Source organism: Microtus ochrogaster, chromosome 6 (genome assembly GCF_000317375.1).
Source record: "Microtus ochrogaster isolate Prairie Vole_2 chromosome 6, MicOch1.0, whole genome shotgun sequence".
Taxonomy (NCBI): Eukaryota; Metazoa; Chordata; class Mammalia; order Rodentia; family Cricetidae; genus Microtus; species Microtus ochrogaster.
The window spans coordinates 38,375,461-38,382,586 of NC_022013.1; the positions used below are offsets into that span (position 1 = coordinate 38,375,461).

Genomic DNA, 7,126 nt, shown 5'->3' on the forward strand with positions numbered 1-7,126 from the left:
TCTGTGTGGTTACTTCAGGTGTAAGCTATCAGGGCAGCTGGGACAAACAAGCAACCTCTCTCCTCTAACATCCTCTTGTTTCTTCTCATGTCTCTCTTTTCTCTTCTTCCTGTTTCACTCATGTTCTTGCTCCCTCTATTTGTTTCTGAGTTAGCCATGTGTTGTGCATCTTTGCCCACATGGGATATGACCATATTTTATTATCTATCAAAAAAGACAGAGGCAGTATGGCCATTTTATCAAGGACTTTGATATCCAAACTTTTAACACACAAAAGATCCTGTGGGCTAAGAAATCTATAGGAAGGAAGACAAGCCTACCTTGACAGCAGTTAGGCTGTCGATTCCAGCAGTTTTGTCCAGTGGTCAGCACTTGGTAGTTGGAGTGATTGTGGATGGTTATTTTGTGCCCATTTGTCTTCTGTCTTCTTTAGAGGAAATAGAGTGCTGCTGCTAGGAGCTAACCTATCTCTTTCTGCTATGAAAATTCTTTTAATAATTAAATATTTAAATGTCATATTTTCCAGACCTCTGATCAGCTGATGGCTGTTTACCAGGTATAGATGAGTTATAACTACAGTATAGCATCTGCCTGGAGAGCTGAGTCATAGCTCAACTGGTTCTCAGATTAACAGGTAAAGCAGGGTTGGATTAAGAGACTTAATAGTACATACCAATTTAAAATATGAGACTTAATGTTTTGTGGTCTGGAACGAGATACAATGAACAGACAATTATAACATTTAACAGTAAACATAGGAGCATTTAAGTTGCATGTATACACACACACACACACACACACACACACAAAGTGAACAGGAATTGGGTGAAGTGAATGCTTTGTGGGCCCTACTAAAGGCATGCCACTGGACAAAACATACATGCATCAGAGTCAGCACCTGGGAACCAGGCAGGGAAAACCACTGTAAAGATGGCAGGACTTGGTCACCTGACCTGGCTCTCAGTTAAGATGGTAGTAAAGTCATCTGACCTTAGGTAAGATGGTGGTACGATCACATGACTTCAGTCAAAATGGTAGCTGTCTTGTGTTCTATGGAAAAACCACATTTTTGAGCTTCGGGAGTTTTAAATATAATAACAAGAGATGTAGAGGCATAATCCTCCCTGTTGCTGAGTTGACACACCACAGCCGTGGCAGGAAACAAAGTCTGGAATTAAAAACAGCTGTATCACAGATTTGACTAATCTTGTAAGTTTCCTCAGGACCAGCAGTAGTGGTGGCAAGGATAGTTTTGGGAAACGCAGAGCTGGCAAAACATTGGTAGAGCATTCACATGCAAGTGACTGATAGTTTGAGGGTTTATACCAAAGCTGAAAATAAAACAAAACAAAAACACCACAGGGCCTATAGGAGGACTTCTCTTCTCTACAGGTGGGGTGTTAATGAAACAGCGACACTGCAAAGCCTATAGGAAAACGTCTTCTCTACAGGCGGGGTGTTGATGAATGACTGGCTCTTGTCCAGGCAACTCAGAAGTCAAGGGCTAGAGGCTGCTCCAATGTCTCTCATGATGGGGACCACTTATGAATGGTCCAAAAAAAAAAAAAAGGAAAGAAAAAGCTCATTGAACGCGGTGCCAGCTTTGGGGAAAATCGGTGCGGTGTCCTCGCCAGCACAGCCAGGCCTACACGCGAGCAACCATGTCTAAGGGACCTGCAGTCGGTATTGATCTTGGCACCACGTACTCGTGTGTGGGCGTCTTCCAGCACGGGAAGGTGGAGATTATTGCCACTGACCAGGGTAACCGAACCACACCAAGCTATGTGGCTTTTACTGACACGGAACGATTGATTGGGGATACTGCGAAGAATCAGGTTGCGATGAACCCCACCAACACAGTCTTTGATGCCAAACGTCTGATCGGACGTAGCTTTGATGATGCCGTTGTACAGTCTGACATGAAGCACTTCATGGTGGTGAACGATGCAGGCAGGCCCAAGGTCCAAGTAGAGTACAAAGGAGAGACAGAAAGCTTCTACCCAGAGGAGGTGTTCTCTATGGTTCTGACTAAGATGAAGGAGATCGCAGAAGCTTATCTGGGGAAGACGGTTACCAATGCTGTGGTCACAGTGCCAGCCTACTTCAATGATTCTCAGCGGCAGGCAACAAAAGATGCTGGAACTATTGCTGGCCTCAATGTCCTTCGAATTATCAATGAGCCGACTGCTGCTGCTATTGCCTATGGGCTAGGTAAGAAGGTTGGAGCTGAAAGGAATGTGCTGGTCGTTGACTTGGGAGGTGGTACTTTTGATGTGTCCATCCCCACAATTGAGGATGGAATTTTTGAAGTCAAATCAACAGCTGGAGACACCCACTTGGATGGAGAAGACTTTGACAACAGGATGGTCAACCATTTCATTGCTGAGTTTAAACGAAAGAACAAGAAGGACATCAGTGAGAACAAGAGAGCTGTCAGGCGTCTGCGTACTGCCTGTGAACGGGCAAAGGGCACCCTCTCCTCCAGCACCCAGGCCAGTATTGAGGTTGATTCTATGAGGGAATCGACTTCTATACCTCCATTACCCGTGCTAGATTTGAAGAATTAAATGCTGACCTGTTCCGGGGCACTCTGGACCCTGTAGAAAAGGCTCTTTGAGATGTCAAACTAGACAAGTCTCAGATCCATGATATTGTCCTGGTGGGTGGTTCTACCAGAATCCCCAAGATTCAGAAGCTTCTGCAGGACTTCTTCAATGGAAAAGAGCTGAACAAGAGCATCAACCCTGATGAAGCTGTTGCTTATGGTGCTGCTGTCCAGGCAGCTATTCTATCTGGAGACAAGTCTGAGAACGTTCAGGATTTGCTGCTCTTGGATGTCACTCCTCTTTCCCTTGGTATTGAAACTGCTGGTGGAGTCATGACTGTTCTCATCAAGCGCAATACCACCATCCCTACCAAGCAGACTCAGACTTTTACCACCTACTCTGATAACTAGCCGGGTATGCTCATTCAGGGGTATGAAGGTGAACGAGCCATGACCAAGGATAACAACCTGCTTGGAAAGTTTGAACTTACAGGCATCCCTCCAGCACCCCGTGGTGTTCCCCAGATTGAAGTTACTTTTGACATTTATGCCAATGGCATCCTCAATGTTTCTGCTGTAGATAAGAGCACAGGCAAGTAGAACAAGATCACCATCACCAATGACAAGGGCTGCTTGAGCAAGGAGGATATTGAGCGCATGGTCCAGGAAGCTGAGAAATACAAAGCTGAAGATGAAAAGCAGAGAGATAAGGTTTCCTCCAAGAATTCCCTGGAGTCTTACGCTTTCAACATGAAAGCAACAGTTGAAGATGAGAAACTTCAAGGAAAGATCAATGATGAGGACAAACAGAAGATCCTAGACAAGTGCAACGAGATCATCAGTTGGCTGGATAAGAACCAGACTGCAGAGAAGGAAGAATTTGAACACCAGCAGAAGGAACTGGAGAAAGTCTGCAACCCTATCATTACCAAACTGTACCAGACTGCTGGTGGGATGCCTGGAGGAATGCCTGGCGGCTTCCCTGGTGGAGGAGCTCCTCCATCTGGTAGTGCTTCTTCAGGGCCCACCATTGAAGAGGTAGATTAAGTGAATCCAAGTAGAGGTGTAGCATTGTTCCACAGGGAAATATTTGAAGGACCCAAATTTAGCAAGTTACATGGCAGTTTCAAATTCAAACTGCTACAATAAATTTACTGGGCATTCTCAATACTTGAACATGGAACATGTGCACAGTGAAGTAAGCATTGCACTTTATAAGCACTGTATCCTAAGTGGAAAATGCAATGTCTATAATAAAACAGGTGGAAAATGTGGAATGTCTAATAAAAATATTTAAATTGGCACCAAAAAAAAGGAAAGAAAAAGAAACAAAAAAGAAAAATCTGATGGACTTCAGTCCCCAATTCAAATGCTCCACACAGCATATACAGTGCTAGCGAGGGAGTGCCAGTAGTCACATTTTTATCTATGGAAAGCAACCAGAGAAGAAATGAATGTCAACAAAATGCTCAACTGTAGCTATGAAGGTTATGGCTGGCTGACCGAAGAGGAAATCTCACCACCAAAGATGCTGGTGTGCTTAGAGGTCAGCATTTAGGCAAACAGAACACAGAGCTGTTTTGAAGAAACCTGCTTCCCAAGCCAGGGTTCCACACATCCTCAGTTGGCCCACCTACGGGTAAAAGGAAATATGGAAAGAACTTGGCCAAGACATGAGCACTAAATGTTATGGCTTAGATTAAATGAGCTTGTTTCCTGAATGGCCCCGTGGGCCACAAGGGCCAGTGGGTCCCAGGCAGGGAACCTCAGTGGTGAGAGACTGATGGATAGGCATGCCATGCATAGTGAGGTTGGATATTTATTTAGTGAGTTATGGAGGGAAAAGGGAAAAGGGGAAAGAGGGGAAGTGAGGAGTGGGGAAAGCAGAGAGAGAGAGGAAGAGAAACAGAGAAAGAGGGGAGGGGAGAAGGGAGAGAGGCAGAAGTGGCCTCTTTGTGAGAGAGATGGAAAAAAAATGAACTCAGGCTGGAAGCAGAAGAGAAATCCACTTGCCTCAGTGGACAAGGGAGAGAGTAGGTGGGGCTTGTCTCTTAAAGGGTAGACATCAAGGATAGCAAGAGAACCTGGCCCACAGAATCAACTGACTAGGACTCATGGGAGATCTCAGAAATCAGGGAGCATCCTACTTGTTTGCCTCATCCACCCTTACTATAATGCTTTTTGTCTGGTCTTATTTTAGCTCTCTACGCAGTACATTGTGGCTATCCTTGGGAGGCCTACTTATTTCTGAGCATATGTAGCAGGGAATGGATATTGGGGAGATGTGATATGTGGAAGGAGACCAAGGGAAGGGGAGGGAAGGTTTCAGTGTACAATAAAATATAATATTTAATAATAATAATAATAAAACAATAATGAAAATGAAATAATAAAAGAGGAGGCAGAAAGACTATAAATGCCAGAATGGATAGAGGACACCAGACCAAGTTCCTCTAAATCAACTAAGCAAGGTAAATATGAGCTCACAAAGTCTGAAGAAGCAAACACAGGGCCTACATGGATCTGTGCCAAATCTTCTACTATATATTATAGTTGTGGGTTTAATATTTTATGGGACTGCTGACTGGACATGAATGTTTTTCTGATTATTTTGCATTTCTTGAGACACTTTTCTTTCTGTTGTGATGCCATTTTCAACTTCATTGTGAAAGTTTTTGCTTTACTTTTTTATGTCGTATCTTGTCACGTTTGGCTGTTAACTCTTGAAGCCTGTTGTTTTGGACTGAAAAAAAGAGTGTATTCAATGGGGAGAGGAATTTGATAAGAATTTGTATAAGTAGAAGGAGGACAAACTAAAGTCAAGATGTTTTATATGAGAAAAGAATCTACTTTTATTAAAAGAGAACGATCTTGTTCATATGTGTCTTACCCTAACATGAGCGGAATTATACATTGACTTTTAATTGTTGCTTGTAATTCTCTGACACAGATAACTCTATGAAGTAGAAAAATTATGTAAATTTTATTAAGAAAATTTTGATAAATTTATTTTGAGTTCCCAGTTATTTACTCCTTTATTGTTAAATGTATAAATGTTGTTGAACTTCTGAGTATTGTAATTAAATTGAATTAGCAATGAAAAAAAATTTGCTCAATGTGCAGTGAGATAACAATGTATGTTACTTGGTTTGATTTTTCAAAACAAACTCTCTCTGTACAGAATTGCAAAATCCCAAGTTCTTTTCAAGTAGAAACAATTTTCATATACAATAGTAAAATAGATAATAATAGCAGCATTAATAATGTATACATTTATCCTATGACTTCAGGACATTTTATGCAAAAGAGTTTTAAAACTTATACATAAAAGAAATGAAAGTTTCTCTTATGTTTGAACAGGTTATTTTACTTGTCTTATGGATATATGCTTCCTATATGAGGAAAAGCAATATTTTTCATGAGTCAAATACAATTTTTTATAGAACATTTTTAGATGGAAGTTTTTGTTTCAATTTTTCTTTAAACAGATTCTAAATTTCTATTGAAGGAAAATTGTTTATGTCACAATGAAGATTTCATGGTAATCTATGGAATCATTTTATAATTAAAAATCTTGACTAATTCAGAGTATTATATCAAATCTTAAAAATAAGGCAAATAAAACATGTAAATGAGTTTAATTTTTAATCTCAACACCAGAAAATGATTGGCTTTAATTACTATTAAAGAGCATCATCTGGTACACAAACCTGCAAATTTAAATATACTAAATTAAGGAGAAATACATCTTTTGTACATTACAAAAGAATAATGTTTAATTAAGCCATTGCCCAGAAAGAATAAATCTTTTTTTTGAGCTAATCTTACTCTAAAATCTTTATATATTTATCAAGATGTAAAAAACACCTATCTATGAAATAGCACTTAGATTTTATAGTATGCCTTAAAAGCAATTAAAACATGTGTTGATTTAGTTTATAATTCTTCCTATATAGTGAAAGAGAAAAGAAAGAAATGCACTCCTGCTCAATGTCAGGACATTTTCTTTCCTTCTAATCAACAGCTGCATTTCCTAAATGGTATCAAGATTACGATCTTGGCTTAGATTTCATAGTTGTGAACTTTAAAGGATGTGCTGGACTTTATCATTTGAATCTGTTGGAAACAACTCCATATGGCATCCCTTCATGTTTTCTGACAGTCATTCCTTCCCCACCCCTGCCCCTTCCCTTTTTTACTCTATTTTTGAAATAACATCCTTGGAGAAAATATGTATGTACTATTTTCATCTTCAGCAGAAAACATTTGAATCTGTCATTTGTCTCTAAAGATGTTTCCATCCACTCAGACAAAGGCTGAACTTGGTTTTCAACATGTTCTGTGTGAAGACAAGTATTCTTAAACCTAGCATTCATAACCCTAATAATAGAAGAAGCATGTTGAATAAATTTCTCAAGCACTTGGTATCATTTCACAGAATTTTGACAAAAAAGAAAAACTAATAAGTATCATCCACTCACATTGTAAGACAGAGAAATGAGTTTGAACAGCTGTAAAGGTGAAGGTCCTCCATTTCATCTAGAAGAAAAATAAATCACCCTCATTGTATCCCCACCCATT

At 40.1% G+C, this 7,126-nt stretch overlaps 1 pseudogene; it reads left to right on the forward strand.

Annotated features, from left to right (window-relative positions):
- Positions 1-1,609: 1,609 nt before the first annotated feature.
- LOC101981520 lies at positions 1,610-3,850 on the forward strand (annotated as a pseudogene).
- The last annotated feature ends 3,276 nt before the right edge of the window (positions 3,851-7,126 follow it).